At 40.0% G+C, this 24,094-nt stretch overlaps 1 long non-coding RNA gene across 1 annotated transcript in view; it reads right to left on the bottom strand.

Annotated features, from left to right (window-relative positions):
• Positions 1–3,966: 3,966 nt before the first annotated feature.
• Positions 3,967–24,094, bottom strand: part of Gm46323 — a 43,688-nt gene continuing 23,560 nt past the window's right edge. The window contains exon 3 of the long non-coding RNA XR_001780521.1: positions 3,967–4,123. This is a non-coding gene — a long non-coding RNA (predicted gene, 46323). The remainder of the gene's footprint in view (positions 4,124–24,094) is intronic.

The following is a 24,094-nucleotide window of genomic DNA, read 5'->3' as shown; positions in this document are numbered from 1 at the left end:
GGGCTAATGAATTCCAGAAGTGTATTTCACACTGTTGAATTTTTATCTACCTTTTATTTATTCTAGATGGAGCATCCCTGAATATCTAGTATTTGTGTTTGTTAAACAATCCTCATCTTATCCCTTTCTCTTCCATCATGACCTGATAAAACTTGGTTCTGTCCAAACACAGCCTGGGCTCTCCAAATGAAGGGTCTTTTGTTTGAGACTCATCTCTCACCACCTCCCCAGTCTATTCATTGTCTTTGTGGGTAAAAACCCAAAGCAAATCTTAATGACAGAAGCTGATAGGCTCTTCTTAGCCACAACTAGCACACTCTTTCTTATTCCTCTGCAGAGATTGGGCTACATTCACAGAATGTGTCTGATGACAACTATGTGTGGACTATGAGAAGCACAAATCAGAATTTCCTCCTGAACTCAGAACTTTGTCTTTAACCTGTGATAAAATTTCACATTTAACCTTTCCTTCTGTGTAAATGATTGATTGCTTTAAAAATGCTGTTAAAAATGGTATCAGTGGGGGATACTCAAGTAACAAAAACAGCAAATCCAAGAATGTTATCTTTTAATTTAACCCCTTCTGAATCAGGTGACAATCTTTTGCCAACGGTCATGTCACAGACCAGAACATATCTGCAATTATACTTTTGCAAAGTCTTTTGGAATCATTGTTTAGGTGCAGCTGGGAAAAAACACTACTACTACATAATCATGATGCACTAGTTGTCCCCCCCACCACACACACACCAAATAAATTTTATAAAATAAACACAAATTATAAGTTAGTATTTTAGTGTGCTTGTTAACCTTCTTGAGTTCTGTGGAGTGTATCCTAGGTTCTGTACTTTTTGGCAAATATCCACTCATTAATGAGTATATACCATGCATGTCCTTTTGAGTCTGAGTTGCCTCACTCAGGATGGTATTTTCTAGTTCCATCCATTTGCCTGCAAAAATCATGATGTCTTCGTTCATAATAGCTGAATAGCATTCCATTGTATAAATGAACCACACTTTCTGTACCCATTCTTTGATTGTGGAACATCTGGGTTGTTTCCAACTTCTGGCTATTACAAATAGGGCTACTATGAACATAGCCGAGCATGTGTCCTTGTGGTACAGTGGAACATCTTTTGGGTATATGCCCAAGAGTGGTAGAACTGGGTCTTCAGGTAAATCTATTTCCAATTTTCCTGAGGAACCTTCAGATTGATTTCCAGAGTGGTTGTACCAGTTTGCAATCCCACCAGCAATGGAGGAGTGTTCCTCTTTTCTCTACATCCTCACCAACATGTGTGTTTGATCTTAGCCATTCTGACTGATGTAAGGTGATATCTCAGAGTAATCTTGATTAGCATTTCCCTGATGACTAAGGACTTTGAACATTTCTTTAAGTGCTTCTTAGCCATTCGAGATTCCTCTGTTGTGAATTCTCAGTTTAGCTCTATATCTCATTTTTGACTGGGTTGTTTGTTTTTTTGGAGGTTAGCTTCTTGAGATCTTTATATATTTTGGATATTAGCCCTCTATCAGATGTGGAGTTAGTGAAGATTGTTTTCCCCAATCTGTAGGTTGCTAATTTGTCCTATTGACTATGTCCTTTGCCTTACAGAAGCTTTTCAGTTTCATGAGGTCCCATTTATCAATTCTTGATCTTAGAGCCTGAGCCATTGGCATTCTGTTTAGGAAATCTCCTCCTGTCCTGGGTGCCAATGAGTTTGAGGCTCTTTTCCATTTTCTCTTCTTTAGACTCAGTGTATCTGGTTTTATGCTGAGGTTCTTGATCTTGATCTTCTTGGGCTTGAACTTTGTGCAAGGTGACAAATATGGATCCATTTTCATTTTTCCACATACAGACTGGCAGATAGCATCATTTATTGAAGATGTTTTCTTTTTTCCATTGTATAGTTTTGGCTTCTTTGTGAAAGATCAAGTGACCATAAGTGTGTGAGTTTATTTCTGGGTCTTCAGTTCTGTTCCATTGATCGACCTGTCTGTCTCTGTACCAATACCATACAGTTTTTAATCACTATTGCTCTGTAGTACAGCTTGAGGTCAGGGATGGTGATTCTCCCAGAAGTTCTTTTATTGTTAAGAATTGCTTTCACCATCCTAGGGTTTTTGTTTTTCCATGTGAAATTGAGAATTGTTCTTTGCATGTCTGTGAAGAGCTGTGTTGGAATTTTGATAGGGATGGTGTTGAATCTGTAGAACACTTTTGTTAGGATAGCTATGTTTTTATTATATTATGCTTCAATCCCACTTGGGGGTGAGAAGAATATTATCACAGGAGGCAGAAGGAGAGAGAGAGAGACTTAGGTGGAAGAGGGGAAGGGGGTAGAAAAGGGGGAACATGATCAGGTATGGGGGGACGCAGCCCTAAGGGCCAGCAGAATGGATGGAAATATACAACCTCAGGGGGTGAGAGGTCAGGGACCCTCTAGAAAGTACCGGAGACCTGAAATGTGAGAGACTTTCAGTACTCAATGTTAGGGACCTTACATGAAATGCCCAGCAGTGAGGAGAGGGAAAGACAGGGTATCAAGTGAAGGGATAGGGTTGCCATCCCACAGTAAAAAATTCTGACCCAGAATTTTTCCTGTCTAAAACACCTGCAGGGTCAAAAATGGAGAAGAGACTGAGGGCCAGTGACCAGCTTGACTTGGGATCCATCTCAGGGGTAGCCTCCAAGGCCTGACACTATTATTGATGCTATGGTATGCTTACAGACAGGAGCCTAGCATGGCAGTCCTCTGAGAGAATCAACAAGCAGCTGACTGAGAATGATGCAGATACACCCAACCATTGGACTGAAGTTGGGGGCCCATGGTTGAATTAGGGAAAGGCTGGAAGAAGCTGAGGAGGAAGGCAACCCCATAGGAAGACCAGCAGACTCAACCAGCATGGACCCCTGAGATCTCTCAGACACTGAGCCACCAACCAGGCAGCATGCATGAGCTAGTCTGAGGCCTCCAACACACATATAGCATAGGACTGCCAGGTTTGGTCTCATTGGAAGAAGACATGACTAACTCTTGAGATACTTGAGGCCCCAGGGAGTGAGGAGGCTTGGTGGGTAGGGGCATCCTCTTGGAAACAAGAGAGAAGGAGAAATGGGACGAGGAACTGTGGGAAGGGGACCAGGAGCAACAGCTGGACTGTAAAAAAATAAAAATAATAAAAAATATTTCAGTGTGGTTTCCAAATAAATTAGCTGTTTTGTAAAAGTCTACCTTCAAGTAAGTTACTATTGAAGGTAAGTTCTTTTTAGTCTATTCTACACGACCAACCCCACCAGAACCATTCCTGGGGACTAAACACAGGCTTTATGTTGTGAATGATATAGTGACTCCTTAAGGTGTGGGCTCTAGCCTTAAAGACATCACTATATGAATGGAAACTGACACAACAACTGTTAGATAAGGAACAAGATTTATAAGGCCAAGTCTGAGCTAAAGCAGCCTGAGAAGCAACAATAGAGTCAGAGGGATTTGTGCTCATCTTGAAAGTGTTGGCAAAGCTGGAAGTGTAAGGACACCATTCACAGTGCAGCTGTTCATACAAAGGACCAGGAGCTGTTGGTTCAAACGATGGTAGTTCTGATTTATCCATATACTGCGTTAAACAAACCATTTAACCACTTTAATCCTATAGCCTCATCTTACCTTTGATTCTGGCTCAAATGGCCAGTCTGTGTCCTTACATGTGAAGACTTGCATCCTTCAGCCAATTCACCAAAATACAGAAAGCAGTGATATGTAACATGTTTGCCACCCAGCAGATCATCTTTTAATATTTCCTTTATCTTTCAAAACTTAACTTTCAAAAACATTCCTTCCTTTGTTCCATACTTTGAAATAGAGACTTAATCAAGAAACAGAAGAATGGAATACCACTTAAAATAGTATCACCATTTAATATAACACCTCAAGGATTAACTTAAAGTTGTACTTGACACTGAGTTCATGGTTTTTTCTGTGCATCACTCTAGTAAATACAAATGCAAAGCAAGAACAGTGCAGAACAAGGTAACTTGAGTGCTGTTTGTCTGTCTTCACAGATCATCGTGATGTCATCATTGAGCACAAAACCATTCTCTTCAGTGCAGGGATCCATCGTTCTGTGGGAATTAAGGTAGGAGTGGGTTCAAAGTGAGCATGATCCCAGCTCCACACAGTTGTACCCTAGAAATGCACATACAATGCTGAGTCCACATGTGTAGGGGTGAACTACAGCGCCAACAGAAGGCCAAATTAACTGCCCCATAGAATCTAGTATTTGTGAAATCGTTTTTAAAAATGCTTTTAAAAAACAAAAGGCTTATCTAAAATGCACACAAATTCCATTTCAGGTTGATAGTAACCAAAGGGTTTCCTTGGAAATAAGATGATTTAGTAAGAATTTGGTGCTGAGAATCATGCTACACACACCCTAATCCCAGCAATCGGGAAGCAAAAGCAGGCAGACTCTGTGAGTTCACGATCTAACCTGGTTTACATAGTGAGTTCCAAGATAGACAGGACTATATAGAGAAACCCTATCTCAAAACAAAACAACAACAAAAAAGTAATTTTATTGGGAAGGAACGAACACTTCATCGATGACTTTGGTAGTCTAAAATAGGTCATGAGTATGTACATTTAGAATGAGACTTTCCAGTAACCTCATCTTTTTCAAACGATTTCTTGATAATTTCATGCATATATGCAATGTTTTTAGATAGTATCCACTCCCACTACCCACTTCAAGTCTTTCGTGACCCCCTTCCCAATTTCTTATCTCTTCCTTTGTAAATCATTAATTCTTTTATAATCCATTACATATAATTAGTGTTGCCCATATCCACATGGGTGTGTAACCATCCAGGCAAACATGGTCAAACTACTAGGGGCCATACAATCAAAAGCAAAAAAAAAAAAAAAAATATTCCTCCATCCCCACAAGCTATTTATCACCAACTGTTCCTCAGCTTAAGATGGGGGTCTCATGAACCTCCCTTATCCATGCTTCCTTAGTTAACTTATCTGCCAATTTGACACAGCCTAGAGTAATTCTGAATAGACTATTTCAACTAAAAAATTGCCTTGATCAGATTGGTCTGGGGTCATGTCTGTGGGGGACTGTCTTGATCACTAATTGATATAGGAAGGCAAGCCCACTGTGGGTGACACCATTCCCTGAGCAGGTAGCCCTGGAAGGTACAATAAAGCTAACCAAGCACAAGGCTGTAAATGAGGCAGAAAGTAGCTTTTTCCCAGGGTTTCCACTTCAAGTTTCTGACTTCCCTCATTAAGAATTGTAATGGGGGGGGGGGGAAGCACCTGGGGGAGCCATCTTGGTTCCTGGATCCCTCCGAGACTAGTCTGCACAGGTGAGAGTGTGGACTTCAGAAGCTAACAGCTTCTGGGACAGGTAGAAGCCACACAGCTTCTGGGGCAGACCCCGTTTCGGGCTCCAGACACCCTGGCACCTTCCTGCCAGAAGAGAGGTGGCTGCCCCACCTGGGAGGGCTTTGCTGGAGCACCTGGGGGAGCCATATTGGTTCCCAGACCCCTCAGAGACTAGTCTGTGCAGGTGAGAGTGTGGACTAAAGAAGCTAACAGCTTCTGGGATAGGCAGAAGCCACACAGCTTCTGGGGCAGACCCCATTTTGGGCCTTCATCTTCTGCCAGGAGGCAGGTCCGAATACCAGATACCTGTGCACCTTCCCTGCAAGAGGAGAGCTTGCCTGCAGAGAGTACTCTGACCACTGAAACTAAGGAGAGAGCTAGTCTCCCAGGTCTGCTGATAGAGGCGAACAGAATCACAGGAGGAACAGAGACAACTACAACAACTAACTCCAGAGATTACCAGATGGTTAAACGCAAACATAAGAATCTTACTAACAGAAACCAAGACCACTCACTATCATCAGAACCCAGCACTCCCACCTCAGCCAGTCCTGGATACCCCAACACACCCGAAAAGCTAGACCCAGATTTAAAAGCATATCTCATGATGATGGTAGAGGACATCAAGAAGGACTTTAATAACTCACTTAAAGAAATACAGGAGAACACTGCTAAAGAGGTACAAATCCTTAAAGAAAAACAGGAAAACACAAACAAAGAGGTAGAAGCCCTTAAAGAGTTACAGGAAAACACAACCAAACAGGTGAAGGAATTGAACAAAACCATACAAGACCTAAAAAGAAGTAGACACAATAAAGAAAATACAAAGTGAGGCAACGCTGAAGATAGAAACCCTAAAAAAGAAATCTGGAACCATAGATGCGAGCATCAGCAACAGGATACGAGAGATAGAAGAGAGAATCTCAGGTGCAGAAGATTGCATAGAGAACATGGACACAACAAATAAAGAAAATGCAAAATACAAAAAGATCCTAACTCAAAACATCCAGGAAATCCAGGACACAATGAGAAGACCAAACTTACAGATAATAGGAGTAGATGAGAATGAAGATTTTCAACTTAAAAGGGCCAGCAAATATCTTCAACAAAATTATAGAAGAAAACTTCCCAAACCTAAAGAAAGAGATACCCATGAACATACAAGAAGCCTACAGAACTCCAAATAGAGTGGACCAGAAAAGAAATTCCTCCCGACATAATAATCAGAACAACAAATGCACTAAATAAAGATAGAATACTAAAAGCAGTAAAGAAAAAAGGTCAAGTAACATATAAAAGCAGTCCTATTAGAATTACACCAGACTTTTCACCAGAGACTATGAAAGCCAGAAGATCCTGGACAGATGTTATGCAGACACTAAGAGAACACAAATGCCAGCCCAGGCTACTATACCCAGCCAAACTCTCAATTACCATAGATGGAGAAACCAAAGTAATCCATGACAAAACCAAATTCACACAATATCTTTCCAAGAATTCAGCCCTTCAAAGGATAATAACAGAAAGAAAAAAAAATACAAGGACGGAAACTACACCTTAGAAAAAGCAAGAAAGTAATCCTTCAACAAATCTAAAAGAAGACAGCCACAAGAACAGAATGCCAACTATAACAACAAAAAGAATAGGAAGCAACAATTACTTTTACTTTATATCTCTTAATATCAATGGACTAAATCCCCCAATAAAAAGACATAGACTAACAGACTGGCTTACACAAACAGGACCCAACGTTTTGCTGCTTACAGGAAACCCATCTCAGTGAAAAAGAGAGACACTACCTCACAGTGAAAAGCTGGAAAACAATTTTCCAAGCAAATGGTCTGAAGAAACAAGCTGGAGTAGCCTTTCTAATATCAAATAAAATCGACTTCTAACCCAAAGTTATCAAAAAAGACAAGGAGGGGCACTTCATACTCATCAAAGGTAAAATCTTCCAAGAGGAACTCTCAATTCTGAATATCTACGCTCCAAATGCAAGGGCAGCCACATTCATTAAAGAAACTTTAGTAAAGCTCAAAGCACACATTGCACCTCGCACAATAATAGTGGGAGACTTAAACACACCACTTTCATCAATGGACAGATCTTGGAAACAGAAATTAAACAGGGACACAGTGAAACCAACAGAAGTTATGAAACAATTTTGACAGATATCTACAGAACATTTTATCCTAAAACAAAAGAATAAACTTTCTTCTCAGCACCACATGGTACCTTCTCCAAAATTGACCATATGATTGGTCACAAAATAGGCCTCAACAGATATAAAATATTGAAATTGTCCCATGCATCATATCAGACCACCATGGACTAAGGCTGATCTTCAATAACAACATAAATAATAGAAAGCCAACATTCACGTGGAAACTGAACAACACTCTACTCAATGATACTTTGGTCAAGGAAGAAATAAAGAAAGAAATTAAGGACTTTTTAGAGTTTAATGAAAATGAAGCCACAACATACCCAAACTAATGGGACACAATGAAAACATTTCTAAGAGGAAAACTCATAGCTCTGAGTGCCTCCAAAAAGAAACTAGAGACAGCACACACTAGCAGCTTGACAACATACCTAAAAGCTCTAGAACAAAAGGAAGCATTTTCACCCAAGAGGAGTAGACGGCAGGAAATAATCAAACTCAGGGGTGAAATCAACCAAGTGGAAACAAGAAGAACTATTCAAAGAATCAACCAAAGGAGGAGCTGGTTCTTTGAGAAAATCAACAAGATAGATAAACCCTTAACCAGACTCACTAGAAGGCACAAGGACAGCATCCTAATTAACAAAATCAGAAATGAAAAGGGAGACATAACAACAGATCCTGAAGAAATCCAAAACACCATCAGATCCTTCTACAAAAGGCTATACTCAACAAAACTGGAGAACCTGGATGAAATGAACAAATTACTAGAGAGATACCAGGTACCAAAGTTAAATCAGGATCTGATTATTGATCTAAAGAGTCCTATATCCCCTAAAGTGATAGAAGCAGTCATTAATAGTCTCCCAATCAAAAAAAAAAAAAAAAAAAAAAGCCCAGGACCAGATGGGTTTAGTGCAGAGTTCCATCAGACCTTCAAAGAAGATCTAATTCCAGTTCTTCACAAACTATTCCACAAAATAGAAGCAGAAGGTACTCTACCCATTCATTCTATGAAGCCACAATTACTCTGATACCTAAACCACAGAAAGACCCAACAAAGATAGAGAACCTCAGACCAATTTCCCTTATGAATATTGATGCAAAAATACTAAATAAAATTCTTGCTAACCAAATCCAAGAACACATCAAAAAAAAATCATCCATCCTGATCAAGGAGGTTTCATTCCAGGGATGCAGGGATGGTTTAATATACGGAAATCCATCAACGTAATCCACTTTATAAACAAACTCAAAGACAAAAACCACATGATCATCTCATTAGATGCAGGGAAAGCATTTGACAAAACCCAACACCCATTCGTGATAAAAGGCTTGGAAAGATCAGGAATTCGAGGCCCATACCTAAATATGATGAAAGCAATCTACAGCAACTCAGTGGCCAACATCAAAGTTAATGGTGAGAAACTGGAAGCAATCCCACTAAAATCAGGGACTAGACAATGCTGCCCACTTTCTCCCTACCTATTCAATATAGTACTTGAAGTCCTAGCCAGAGCAATTTGACAACAAAAGGAGATCAAGGGGATACAAATTGGAAAGGAAGAAGTCAAAATATCACTTTTTGTGGATGATATGATAGTATATATAAGTGACCCTAAAAATTCCACCAGGGAACTCCTAAACCTGATAAACAGTTTCAGTGAAATACTGGATATAAAATTAACTCAAACAAGTCAAAGTCCTTTCTCTACACAAACGATAAACAGGCTGAGAAAGAAATTAGGAAAACAACACCCTTCACAATAGTCACAAATAATATAAATACCTTGGCGTGACCCTAACTAAGGAAATGAAAGATCTGTATGATAAGAACTTCAAATCTCTGAAGAAAGAAATTAAAGAAGATCATAGAAGATGGAAAGATCTCCCATGCCCATGGATTGGCAGGATCAATATAGTAAAAATGGCTATCTTGCCAAAAGCAATCTACAGATTCAATGCAATCCCCATCAAAAATCCAACTCTATTCTTCAATGAATTAGAAAGGTCAATTTGCAAATTCATCTGGAATAACAAAATACCTAGGACAGCAAAACTCTTCTCAATGATAAAAGAACCTCTGGTGAAATCACCATGCCTGACCTAAAGCTGTACTACAGAGCAATTGTGATCAAAACTGCATGGTAATGGTATAGTGACAGACAAGTAGACCAATGGAATATAATTGAAGACCAAGAAATGAACCCACACACCTATGGTCACTTGATCTTTGACAAGGGAGCTAAAACCATCCAGTGGAAAAAAGACAGCATTTTTAACAAATGGTGCTGGCACGACTGGCGGTTATCATGTAGAAGAATGCGAATTGATTCATTCCTATCTCCTTGTACTAAGGTCAAATCTAAGTGGATCAAGGAACTCCACATAAAACCAGAGTCAGTGAAACTTATAGAGGAGAAAGTGGAGCAAAGCCTCGAAGATATGAGCACAGGGGAAAAATTCCTTAATAGAACAGCAATGGCTTGTGCTGTAAGATCGAGAATTGACAAATGGGACCTCATAAAATTGCAAAGCTTCTAAAAGGCAAAGGTCACCGTCAATAAGTCAATAAGGCCACCAACAGATTGGGAAAGGATCTTTACCTACCCTAAATCAGATAGGAGACTAATATTGAATATTTATAAAGAACTCAAGAAGGTGGACTCCAGAAAATCAAATAACCCCATTAAAAAATGGGGCTCAGGGCTAAACAAAGAATTCTCACCTGAGGAATACCGAATGGCTGAGAAGCACGTGAAAAAATGTTCAGCATCCTTAATCATCAGAGAAATGCAAATCAAAACAACCCTGAGATTCCACCTCACACCAGTCAGAATGGCTAAGATCAAAATTTCAGGTGACAGCAGATGCTGGCGAGAATGTGGAGAAAGAGGAACACTCCTCCATTTTTGGTGGGATTTCAAGCTTTTACAACCACTCTGGAAATCAGTCTAGCGGTTCCTTAGAAAATTGGACATAGTACTACCAGAGGATCTTGTAATACCTCTCCTGGGTATATATCCAGAAGATGTTCCACCTGGTAAGAAGGACATATGCTCATATGTTCATAGCAGCCTTATTTATAACAGCCAGAAGCTGGTAAGAATCCAGATGTCCCTCAACAGAGGAATGGATACAGACAATGTGGTACATTTACACAATGGAGTACTACTCAGCTATTAAAAAGAATGAATTTATGAAATTCTAGGCAAATGGATGAACCTGGAGGGCATCATCCTGAGTGAGGTAACCCAATCACAAGAGAACTCACATGATATGTACTCAATGATAAGTGGATATTAGCCCAGAAACTTAGAATACCCAAGATACAAGATACAATTTGCAAAACACATGAAACTCAAGAACGAAGAACAAAGTGTGGACACTTTGCCCCTTCTTAGAATTGGGAACAAAACACCCATGGAAGGAGTTACAGAAACAAATTTTCGAGCTGAGACAAAAGGATGGACCACCTAGAGACTGCCATATCAAGGGACCATCCCATAAACAGCCTCCAAACGCTGACACCATTGCATATACTAGCAAGATTTTGCTGAAAGGACCCTGATATAGCTGTCTCTTGTGAGACTATGCCGGGGCCTAGCAAACACAGAAGTGGATGCTCACAGTCAGCTATTGGATGGATCACAGGGCCCCTAATGGAGGAGCTAGAGAAAGTACCCAAGGAGCTAAAGGGGTCTGCAACCCTATAGGTGGAACAACACGATGAACTAACCAGTACCTGGAGCTCTTGACTCTAGCTGCATATGCATCAAAAGATGGCCTAGTCGGCCATCACTGGAAAGAGAGGCCCATTGGACATGCAAACTTTATATGTCCCAGTACAGGGGAATGCCAGGGCCAAAAAGTAAGAGTGGGTGGGTAGGGGAGTTTGGGGGAGGGTATGAGGGACTTTTGGGATAGCATTGGAAATGCAAATGAGGAAAATACTTAATAAAAAATTTTAAAAAACAAAACAACAACAAAAAAACCCATGGATACAGAGACAATGTTGTAGCTGAAACGAAAGGATGGACCATCTAGAGACTGCCATACCCAGGGATCCATCCCATAATCAGCCTCCAAACGCTGACACCATTGCATACATCAGAAGATTTTGCTGTAAGGACCCTGAAATAGCTGTCTCTTGTAAGGCTATGCTGGGGCCTGGCAAACACAGAAGTGGATGCTCATAGTCAGCTATTGGATAAAACACAGGGCCCCCAATGGAGGAGCTAGAGAAAGTACTCAAGGAGCTAAAGGGGTCTGCAACCCTATAGGTGGAACAACAATATGAACTAACTAGTACCCCCAGAGCTTGTGTCTTTAGCTGCATATGTAGCAGAAGATGGCCTAGTTGGCCATCATTGGGAAGAGAGGCTCCTTGGTCTTGCAAACTTTATATGCCTCAGTAAGTGGGAATGCCAGGGTCAAGAAGTGGGAGTGAGTGGGTAGGGATGTGGGGGGGGTGAGGGTCTTGGGGCTTTGGGGATAGCATTTGAAATGTAAATGAAGAAAATACCTAATTAAAAAAATAAATTAAAAAAAAAAGAATTGTAACCTGTAAGCTGAAATAAATCCTTTCCTCCTGGAAGCTGCTTTAGCTCATAGCATCAGTTCCAGCAACAGAATGAAGCAAGAACACATACAACAGCCTCCTCTTCAGTATACTACTACAGTGTGGTGCACAATAGAGAGAATTATAGCCACCAAACAAATAAATCCTGAATAACAAGAGCAAGGTATAGAAAATGCACAGGAAGAAAGCTACCTCACAAGGAAACTTCCATATTAGGACTTTCCCAAATAAATAGGGCACAGCCAGTGTGATCCACGGCAGAGGTTGAGTTGTGAGTGAGGACTTGACTATGGGATTCGGCTGGTGTGGCTGATCCCTCTCATCTCATCGGGCAGAAAGATCGTCCCTGAGTGTAGACATAAACAGAGTTCCACAAGGAATGAAGAATCTGCTTGAGGAAGATGTTTCCTGGGAGACCACCAATCACAAAGCAGGTTCTCCTCTTCACAGCCCAGCAGAGGTAAAGCCCAGTGAAATGAAGCCTGGCAATCAACAAACCTCTCCTTGGAATTTCTGTCTCCTGAAAGAAGGGTACCCGAGAAAACAGAAAACCAGGGGATCCGACTTTCTCAGCTAATCTTGCCTTTCACCTGTATTCACTAATTTAAATCAAGATGTCCCGGGAAACATTTAGAAAATTAGCTATTCAGAACAAAAAAAGAGGACTAGGCTAGGAAAAGAACTGAGAAAAACTAGTAATGCAATGTATAACCTCAAAACCAAGACGGACCTCAGAAGAATGTTAATTAATACGTCGGCGGGTCTCAAGCTTCCTAACACTGTGACCCTTTAATCCAGTTTCTGTGTTGTGGTGACCACAACCATAAAATTATTTTGGTTGCTATTTCATAACTCTAATTTTGCTACTAATTTTGCAACAAAAAGATCCATGGAAATAAAAGAGTCTAACACACACAAAAAAAAAAGTTCAGGGAAATTCGCAGAGTATAAATCACGCTAAGAGATGCAAAAGAGAGAGAGAGACAGAGAGAGAGAGAGAGAGAGAGAGAGAGGGAGATCATTATAGCACTGTGTACTTCATTTCTCTCAAAATATCTCATTTGACTGGATAATTAATAACATCACTATTGATAAATGATTTATAAGGAGTGAGACACAGTGGCATATATCTGTAATTCTAATACTTGCAAATCTGAGATAGGAGACTTGCTGTGCCTATAAACTCAGCCTGTGTGATTTAGTGAGTACCCAGCCTGGCAGGACGATATAGCAAAAAAGACATAGAAAGTAAGAAATAAAACTCTGTAATTTAATTCTCTGGGTGTCTCTACCTTGTCACATAATCACAGGGCATGAGTGGTCCAAACTGGAAATGATGCACATCAGCAGTTTTCAAAGTGTTTCACTGGGGACCAACATGAGATGGAATGTTCTGCGGGGAAGCCGTGCCAAAAGGCTGCAGTTCAGCATCTAATTTAACCAGACGATTGTTTCCTTTGATGTTTGTGTACTGGGCTCTGTGTAAGTCTCCCTCGTCAAGGAGATAGGCGCTAACAATGAGGCCGAAGCATGCAGAGCTAATATGTATGTGCTACATTGTATCTGCATTTGGACTGTCATTTAAACTATGTGCTCATCGTGTATGTTAAAAAGGGCAGAAAAACAAGGCTGGTTGTGCAAAACTTCAGCCTCCTCTCGATTGTCCCAGGCATCTTGGATGGAACCCAAACTTGCAGTTGAGCAGAACAAAAGCTCGGTAGTAAAGCAGATTCCCTTGCCTTCCTTCCGAGGGTTTATTCTCCATCTGGTGTTCCTTAAGCTTGCTCCTTGGGAATCTCACCCAGCTTCCCAAACCGCTTACTCTGGGACCCACATATGGTATCCTTCCTGAAGGGGCCTCTCGGAGACTCAGTTTTCTCCATCTTATTATATTTCCATTGCTAGTTTAACACCTCATCTAGATGGATATCCTGGGCAGCTACTCGGCTGGCCAGCCCCATCATCTGGCTCAGAGTGGTTCATGTAAACGTGTGATAACCACCACTGGCTGAAATCAAGCCTCTCATCATTTGTAACTGAGGAAACCATGATCTAGCCGGCAGATGACTTAGCCAAGGCTAGATACTCTCCTATGTCTTCAACACTCCTACCATGGAGATAGTGCTACTTGAGTATGTTTCTCTTCTCAAATAGATGTCAGCTACCTAGGTTAAAGGACCAGTCATTGTTTAATTTCTTTTTCTAACTCCCACAAGTGCTATCTTAAGAATAAAAGAGGCGTTTAGTAAGTGCTTGCTGGAAAAGCCTCTTAAAATTGCTTGTGGAAAGAAAATAGGTGTACAAATTTCAAGTAGTGTGTGAGCATGTGTAGGTGAACATATGCATATAGTATATTAATGTGTATTGTGAACATGTGTATATAGTGTGTTCATGTGTATGTGTGAACATGTGTATATAGTGTGTTCATGTGTGTGTGGCATATGTGTGGCATGTGTGTGCTTATATATATGCCTGTGTGTATGGTGTGTGTGTAGCATGTGCATTTGTAGTATATGTGTGTATGTAGTGTGCATGTATGTTAGTGTGATGTATATGCATGCATACACGTGTGTATGTGATGTGTGTGTATGTTTGTGTGTGTGTGTGTGAGAGAGACAGAGAGAGAGCCCTAAAAGTCTCCTAAAACAATTATGGAAAGAAACAGAAAAATTATTTTAAACTATGTATCTACTAAACTACTTAGAAACAAAAGCCAGTCAATCATTTTTTTCTTTCTGGGTTGAGAAATGTTGACCGTTTTCTACTTCAGTGATCCTCATCAGCCACAGGTGCCCATCAGTGCTCTGGTGCTTTACCAAGGAAAAAAAACCCTAAATGTCCAAGGGTGGAATGGAGTCAAGCCCCAAATTTACAACCACCTCTCCACAGGGGATATTGCTGAGGTTTGAGGAAGTACAAGTGGCTGGTTATAGGAATAAAAGTGTTTTCCTGTTAGCAGGGATTAAAGGCGGGGACTGACTGGAGAGGGGTGTGAGGGAACTGTGGATGGTGAAGAATGCAGACTGTAACTTGTGTTGAGTGGTGGCTGGACAGATGTGTCTAATTGCCAAAAGTCATGCAGCTGATCCCTGGAAATCTGTGCACTCCACTGAATGTAAACGGTGTGTCCAGCAAATGCAAAGTAATAGGAGGGATGTGGCAATGGAAACAACAAATGCCATGATGTCTCTAGACTTCTGGACAAAGAGAAATGAATAGAAATCCCTGGAGTTCCTTAGTTAGTAAGCTACTGTACATTCACCATATAGCATTTTGTACTGAGTTACACTTCTCTGTGTACAAATCTTATCACTCTAAATTTACAATGAGTTCCTTAAATAAGAGAAAACCCATGAGTTTAAAGAAGAGAAGTGAGAATGTGAGTGTCTGAGATTCTTGTTGTCGGTAGATTTTAAACCAGGATGACAGGACAGTCACCTTGGAAAACATTTGGCTGTATTGCCTAGCCATCCTGCAATTCAGAAATCCCATTTGAGTTATGTGCCAAAGGCAGACAACTATTAACATCAAAAGCCATTCAGTAAAGTCCCCAAGGAGAGTTCATTTGTAATAACTCCCAAAGTAGACATAATCAGTGTTCCACAAGAGTAGCATAAAAAAAGTGCATGCTCTTATTTTCACTTGACTTATGGGAAGGCAGCAACATAAAGAACAAAGAATACACAGAACATGGATGAATATAAAGCAAGCAGGTATCACTTTATGTGGCCAAATAAATGTGAACTCCAGCATGAAAGCATGAGGTGTCATGAGACATCAGCATGTATGCCGGGACACAGGACTTTAAAGCATTGTCTATACTTGTAGAATTCTTATCTCAGTCACTCTTTGCCCTGTTCTAATCTGATCTTTCCTCAATTGTTCCATCGATAGTGGTTATGTGAAATTATGGCTAACCCAAAACATTCCTAACTCCAAGTTTTCAGTCCTGAATTCACAATTTTGAATAACTAACACTGATTCCTTACCACTGGGGTTCAGCAGACTATGCTAGGAACAAGCCAGAAAGATCCATTTGATCACAGAATCTACGTACTAATGATGTATACCATGGTAGTAGGAAGACCCATGGCTGGGTCTTCCCATGAGTTACACTTAGGTTATCATTGTACCTTAGTTTCTTTTGCTGATAACGAGACCATAGTGCCATCCCGCCTGGTTAGTTATTGCTAATGTGGCACGACATCCATTTCAGGCCTTAGAGCTCTGCTTCTCAGAATTCCCTTACTCAGGAAGTTCCATGCTACAATACCCCATTGAGAGAAAGTCTGTGACCTTGAAAGACAGAATTGTCAGAAGTTCATGACAGGCACATCAGACTTCCAGATTTCTCCCAACACTCTCACCTTGTAGTCAAGACTTTCCCCGGAATACTTACAATCCATGGATTTCCCACCCCAACCCCGCACATGTCCACCACCACCTCCAGATCTTCACTGTTGTAGGTTCCCATGTAAAATTCCTGTGTCCATTCTCCTCATACTATTTGTAATAGCTTTATGTTCCAAAAAGAACCCAATGGACCCAGGTACTTACCTACAACATCACTGTGGCAACTAAGTGAAATACATAAAAAATATTTGCAATGGTGCTTGGCAAAGGTGCACACCATCTTATTAAGATAAACAATGTGAAGGACATAAAATAAAAGCTCGGGTGGCTAACAGACTAGTGGGCATGGAGTAGCCAGGGAAGATTAGTCTGAGCATATGGGACTTGAGTAGAAGCATGGAAGATAAAAACAAACCATGACAACATTTGCAGAAAAGTCTACTGCAATAGAACAGAGTGTAGGATTGCGGAGGCCAAAACTGGAAAAGCAAGGAGGTGAGCTGGAGAAATTGGCAGCAAGCCATAATATAATTTGAAAGCTCGCTCCTTCTCCTTTTCCTTCCTCTCTTTAAGAGAGGTAAAGTTGATAAGCAGACAAGAGGCATGATTTTGTTTGCACTATTTACATTGCCTGTTTTAAATTATAATTTTACTTTTAATGTTTTTTATCTGAAATAAATTACATCACTGCCCCCTCCCTTTCTTATCTCAGTGCCCCCACCCCAACTATCCCACCTTGAACCTTCCAAAGTCCCCACTGCTCTCCAGTTGACAGCCTCTTTTTCTTTATTGTTACATACATGCATAAGAATATATGGATAGATGGATGTGTATACACAGACACACATGTTCACTTTGGTGGTTTGTGTGTATACGGTTTCAACGCTAGCCACTCTGCATTGCACAGCCAATAAGGGGGCTCATCCCTGAGAGAGGGTAACTCTTTCTCCCAGCAGTCATGAGTTGTCCATAGTTCTTTGGTCAGGGGTGGGAACCCCACAAAATTTTCCCCTTTGCACATTAACACATCCATTATATTGCTATTGTTCTTGTCTTGTGTTTTCAGCCTTTTTAGGAGAGACTGTTTCCCAGCAGACTTCTTGGTATTTAGTCACTCCGCCCTCTTTCCCATGATGTTCCCTGAGATACAGATGCAGGAGCTGTTATGTGGATGTCCCCTTTGGAGCTGTGCTCCAGCATCTGATGAACTCTGCCTTGTGTCCAGTTGAAGTTTTCTGTGATGTTCTCTATTTACTGTAAAGAGAAGCATCTTTGATGAAAGTTGGTACCTGCATTTAACTATGGGTATAAGGTGAAGATTTAGAATGTAGTAAGGAGTGATTCTGGCCTAGCAAAGTGGTGGCAGTAGGTTCTTTTATAAATTCCATGCCCTCAGTAGCCCCAGGAAACTGGCTGGGTTTCCTGTACCAGCCATGATTTTCCTCCTGTTGAATAAATCCCAAGTCCAATTAGAAAACTGTTGCCACCACCAACATCTAAATGCCTCTTGTTGCATCTTTATGCATATCTTGCCACAATAGTAATTGTCTTGGTCCATACCTGTTCCACTTGGGTAAGATTGTTTAATTGCTTCCCCCTCTCCCCCACCCTGGGCAACTTGCATAGCATTTTCATGAACTATGGAAGCTAGATCACAAAAACAAGGGTTTCAGGTTAGATCCAGCTTGAGTCATAGGAGTCCTGTGTCTTAAGTAAGGGATCCTCAGCAATAAGGACCCACCATTAAACCACAAGAGGCAATCAAGGTCTACATCAATAAGGCCCTTGGTCCTGTGGAGGTTCAATGTCCCAGCGTAGGGGAATGCTGAGGCAGTGAGGCAGAAGTGGGTGGGTGGGAGAGCACCCTCATAGGAGCAGGAAGGAGGGGGAATGCAATAGAGGATTTTCCAATGGGAAACCGGAAAGGGGGATAACATTTGAAGTGTAATAAAGAAAATAACCAATAAAAAAGAAATACTAAAGAAAATGATACTAACTGGTAACAGAAATACATAATAAAAGATAAATATTCCAGAAAAAATAATCTATAAGACAATGCTCCCCACAAGAAACAAAGACAACCAAAACTGTCAATACCAGGTAGGAATAAGCTTTCAAATGGCTGGTCAGGGTAGTTCAAGTGACTTCCAAAATAATATATATATATATATATATATATATATATATATATATATATTTCATTTTAAAGTTGTTTATTATTTGAGAATTTTATACATTTGTATGTTTTGGTAAAATTAGATTAAATATTTTGACCTAATTCAAAAACAATAGAAGAGAACCCACAATTAAGTGACTGTCATCACAAGGGTAATGGCTCTGAGTCTTGGGAGGTGGCGATAGGAATGAAGAACAAGGAGGAGGTAAACTTCAAGAGGACCATCTACACGACCTGCTAATCGTCAAACATGTAGAGTCCTTATCCACACTAGCAGGGCCCAATTCCCTATAAGTCTAACATACTGCCTCCAGAGTTTTCTTTCTAGTTAACAAAATTTGCCTCTTATTTTTATTCTTGTATTACTTTCTAAGTACATTCCCCCACTCCTCTTTTTTACACCTTTATTTTTATTTTTCCTTTGTATTCTCCATTGCTCCACACTGTTTCTTTCCCTCTCTGTATATTCTTCCCTGAGATTTTGAAACAGTTCATACTACTTCCACTACATTACTCGTGAAATTTCTTTATCTCCATGCCACTTTCTTAATAACGGTATTAAGTATAATTAGACCTCATTGTGCTTGTCTGGCTCTGCCATGCATCACTCTCAACACATGCTAAAGAGATCTAAGTCTTCTCTTCCTTTTCCTTCACATTCCCTTTACTGTAATAGCCCTGTCATTCATGAGGCAGAATCTGAATCCTTTCTTTCCTCATCACCCAATATTTACTAAACCACACTGTCCAAACTTTAGGACCTTAATATGTTCACATATTTTCCAAGCATCCATCATCATTGTCAATTTCTTCATTCAGATACTATTCCCTCATGCACAGATTGTTTTAAATACACACACACACACCTTTAAATCCAGGTTCTAACTTGCCTCTTGAGTACAATACTAGAACACTATTATTTTAGATCTGGAATATCCCCAAAAGGCCCACCTGCTGAGAGTTTGGTTCCCTGACCCATGGCATCATTAGAACGTTTAATAGAATTGCCTAATGGGAAGAAGAAAGGTCATCAAGGATGCCCAGGTATAAGTTATTAGAACAAAACCCACTTCTTGCTCGATCTTTGCTTCTTGGCTGCCATGAGAGGAAAGGATTTCACTATGAGCTGTTTTTGATATACTCAAAAGCAATGGGACCATGAGATGAGCCTTCAAAACTTTGAGGCAAAATATATCCTTTTTTCAAGAATGTATTGCCTCTAGGATTTTGTTGTAGTAATGAAATGATGTTTAGCACAATGCATCTAGGAATCAATTAGTTCTTATTCTTTCTCTGCTTAAAAATTTCAAGCAGCTCCTTTCCCAAGACAACGCACACATTTCACATTTGCCATCAAGACCATTTGCAGTATTCGCTGTATCTTCAAATGTATTATTCAAGTTCTTCAAGCTCCCCATGTTGCTCGACGTCAATGAAAGTCACTCCTCTTCTGAGAGGTCTTCTCTCATTCTCTCAGATGGAGCCAATTCCCACCCTACCTCTAAACTTCACTTTCCTTCTGTCTTCCTCACTCCACCAAGTTTCATAGCGTATAATATAGTTAATTGTCAGTTCCTTTGTTTTGGTTTTATTGTTGTCGCTTTGTCAAATCTGCAGAGATTCCTTACTTTTTCAAGTCCCCTTATATAACACTCTGATATGTTTGGATATGTTGACAAAGTATGGTGCTGTTCTTTTGGGTCAGTGTGTCTTTTTCTTTTTTTTTTTAAAGATTTATTTATTATATGTATTCACCATAGCTCTCTTCAGACACACCAGAAGAGGACATTGGATCCCATTACAGATGGTTGTGAGCCACCATGTGGTTGTTGGGAATTGAACTCAGGTCCTCTGGAAAGGCAATCAGTTCTCTTAACCACTGAGCCATCTCTCCTGCCCCAGTGTGTCTTAATTTATGTAAATAATACTGTGTTATGTCTCTCAGTATGTAAAAGTTAATAATAGGTCTTTCTGTTTTAAATATTTTAATTAGGTATTTTCTTCATTTACATTTCAAATGCTATCCCAAAGGTCCCCCATACCCTCCCCCACCCACCCACTCCCACTTCTTGGCCCTGGTGTTCCCCTGTACTGAGGCATATAAAGTTTGCAAGACCATCTTCTGCTACATATGCAGCTAGAGACACGAGCTCTGGGGGTACTGGTTAGTTCATATTATTGTTCCATCTATAGGGTTGCAGACCCCTTTAGCTCCTTGAGTACTTTCTCTAGCTCCTCCATTGGGGTCCCTGTGTTCCATCCAATAGCTGACTGTGAGCATCCACTCCTGTGTTTGCCAGGCAATAATAGGCCTTTCTAATGTATCCATCACACTACTTTCTGTATAGCATGTTTTTTCTAGCATTACTACTTAAAATCATCTGAGTTGAACATAGTCACCACATACTCTCTGTATACACAGCCAAAACATCTTTATCTTGATGACACCATGACTAAGGTAACACCTCCCATGCTCACCGATGTCTTTAATCTGTAATTAACTGTAGTTTATTAGGCTAAGAGTGTATGCACATATGTATGTATGTATGTATGTATGTATGTATGTATGTATAATAAATGTTGATCAAAAATTGAGTCTCATTTTTCAAATCATATCTGCCATATTCACCCTGTGCTAATTAATAAACTCAAGTTTTTGCACCTGCAGAGCAGTGACCCCCATAAGGCATCTGTTCTCTGTTTGACATCTCCTTAATTTTATTAGTGGCTTATGGACAAAATCACTTGACTTAAACTTTTTCAAGTTTAAGTTATTTGGATTCACAAGAGGGGTTTTTTTTTCTCCCTGTTATAAATCATTGAAGCCAGTTAAGATTAACTGCCTGCACGTGAGCTTCAAAAGAGCCTCTAAACCAGACAGAGTTGAAAGAAACACATAATTCCATAACACCGAGTACAAGCTGATCAAAGTTATCGGATCTGATTACTCAGTGCTGTACTTCCTCATTGTCATACAATCTGATTTCAAGTAGCTTGTATCTAAAACACATATTAGTAAACCTCAAACAGTTCTTTGCTGGGGGTAGAAATCATTCATATGCCCTTACTGGTCTAAATATGTGTTTAGACACTTATAAGCAACCCTCGGAGCTAAAGATCTCTTCACCTAATTTATAAAAATCCCATATGTTTAGAAATTAAAACAGAAAGAAAAGAAACATAGCTAATGAGCCGTTTCAAACAAGAACATTTCCTATACACTTTTATCATGGCATTCCAGAAGCAAATAAATAAATAAATAAATAAATAAATAAATAAATAAAATAAAGAATGAGTCATAAATCCTTAGATACTATATACTGAGGTTGGAAGTTGTTCATTTACTTAAAATGCTAATGAGCTATCAAATCACATTCATGGAAGAGCTAGTGAGACTGGGAAAATACAGTTCAGCTATAGTAACACCCTTACAGCTGATACATACATATTTTGAATATATAATATTCACATATACATATATATCATATATACATTTTCTCATAAATGTTTTTATATTAGAACTCATTTGAAAGAATCTCTACTTCTTGGTAAGTTGAAACACTATTATCTATTTCACTCTTTTACACAGTTGAGGCCCCTCAATGACATCCTAGGTAAGTAATATACCAGTATCTACAAAGATGCTATTGTCAGTGTGAGCACACCATCTTTCAGTAGGTCCTCTCTACATTGGGTACCTCAGTTCTTATGTAGTACCTCCTTTCAAGAGTGCCAAGTTTTACCTTCTTGTGTCGTCTTGACCCAAGTCACATAACATCTCTGTTACCTCCCTCTTTCCTGAGTTCTTTCTGGATTTGAAGTAAGTTATGCATGTTAGTCTTAAGTGGACTAACCAGATGCAGGCTTCTAAAGAACATATAGCATTCACAATAATTTATTTATTCTCCTTAGGCTAATCACTTCCATATCTTTGTCATTACATTACCTTAGAATTGACTATGTTCTCTCTGTTTCTTCTGCATCCATGTCTTGAAGGCATGGATAATGTCTGTCTCATCTTGGTATTCCAGGACATGAGCCCAGCATATGGTAGGCACTCACCTGATATTGTCTAATAAATTAATTCAAAGCAAATTCTATCTTGTCTATCTACAAGATGGGGAAAAAAGATAAAAGGCAGAAAAATATTTGATCTGAATTATTTGCCTTGGACACGTCTATCAGTCCCAAACACAAATCTTTCTGAATTCACAATCTGGTTCTACAAAATTCTGCATCTTCCCTAAGACATATAGAAAAGTTAGAAAAGTACCCTTGGGAAGATGATATAGGAAGCACTTTAAAGACATGTTCTTCCTATACAAACTGAACCAAAGATGTAAACACAAATGCAAGCCTAACCATACATCTTCAATGCAAAGAGCTAGACCTCTGACTGTGCCCTCCCTCTAAACAGGAGGCTTGGACATCTGTGGGTAAAATGTGCCAGCACCATATATTGCTGGAACTAGCAGACTTATTTTGGGAATGGGAGCCATGTAGCAATACAGAAATTGTGAGGACATAATGACTTATAGTTCCTTTTTATTAATGTATTTATTCACTTTACAATATCTGTCCCCTTTCCTCCCATAGTTTCTCCCTTCTTCCCCTCTCCCTATCTTCTGAAAAGGAGGAAGACCTTTTCACCCCACTCGGTACATCAAAACTCGGTAGAACTAGGTGCAACCTCTCCTACAGAGGCCAGACAAAGAAGTTCCAAGTAATAGCAAATCAGGGAGAGAGAGAGAGAGAGAGAGAGAGAGAGAGAGAGAGAGAGAGAGCGAGCGCTTTGTAAAAAACAAAGTTAAGGAAACAAATTCTACCCAGAAAAAGCTACTTCACTCCCGCCATCATAAAAATCTTGGCAGTCTGATTTCCAGAGTGGTTGTACAAGCTTGCAATCCCACCAACAATGGAGGAGTGTTCCTCTTTCTCCACATCCTCCCCACCATCTGCTGTCACCTGAATTTTTCATCTTAGCCATTCTGACTGGTGTCAGGTGGAATATCAGGGTTGTTTTGATTTGCATTTCCCTGATGATTAAGGATGCTGAACATTTTTTCAGGTGCTTCTCAGCCATTCAGTATTCCTCAGGTGAGAATTCTTTGTTTAGCTCTGAGCCCCATTTTTTAATTGGGTTATTTGATTTTCTGGAGTCCACCTTTTTGTGTTCTTTATATATATTGGATATTAGTCCCCTATCTGATTTAGGATAGGTAAAGATCCTTTCCCAATCTGTTGGTGGCCTTTTTGTCTTATTGACGGTGTCTTTTGTCTTGCAGAAGCTTTGCAATTTTATGAGGTCCTATTTGTTGATTCTCGATCTTACAGCACAAGCCTATAGGTGGAACAACAATATGAACTAACCAGTACCTCCCGGAGCTCGTGTCTCTAGCTGCATATGTATCAGAAGATGCCCTAGT

The sequence above is a fragment of the Mus musculus genome, chromosome 12 (assembly GCF_000001635.26).
Source record: "Mus musculus strain C57BL/6J chromosome 12, GRCm38.p6 C57BL/6J".
Classification (NCBI taxonomy): Eukaryota; Metazoa; Chordata; class Mammalia; order Rodentia; family Muridae; genus Mus; species Mus musculus.
Note: the sequence above shows the minus strand (reverse complement) of the source record. Positions and strands in the feature narration are given on the sequence as shown.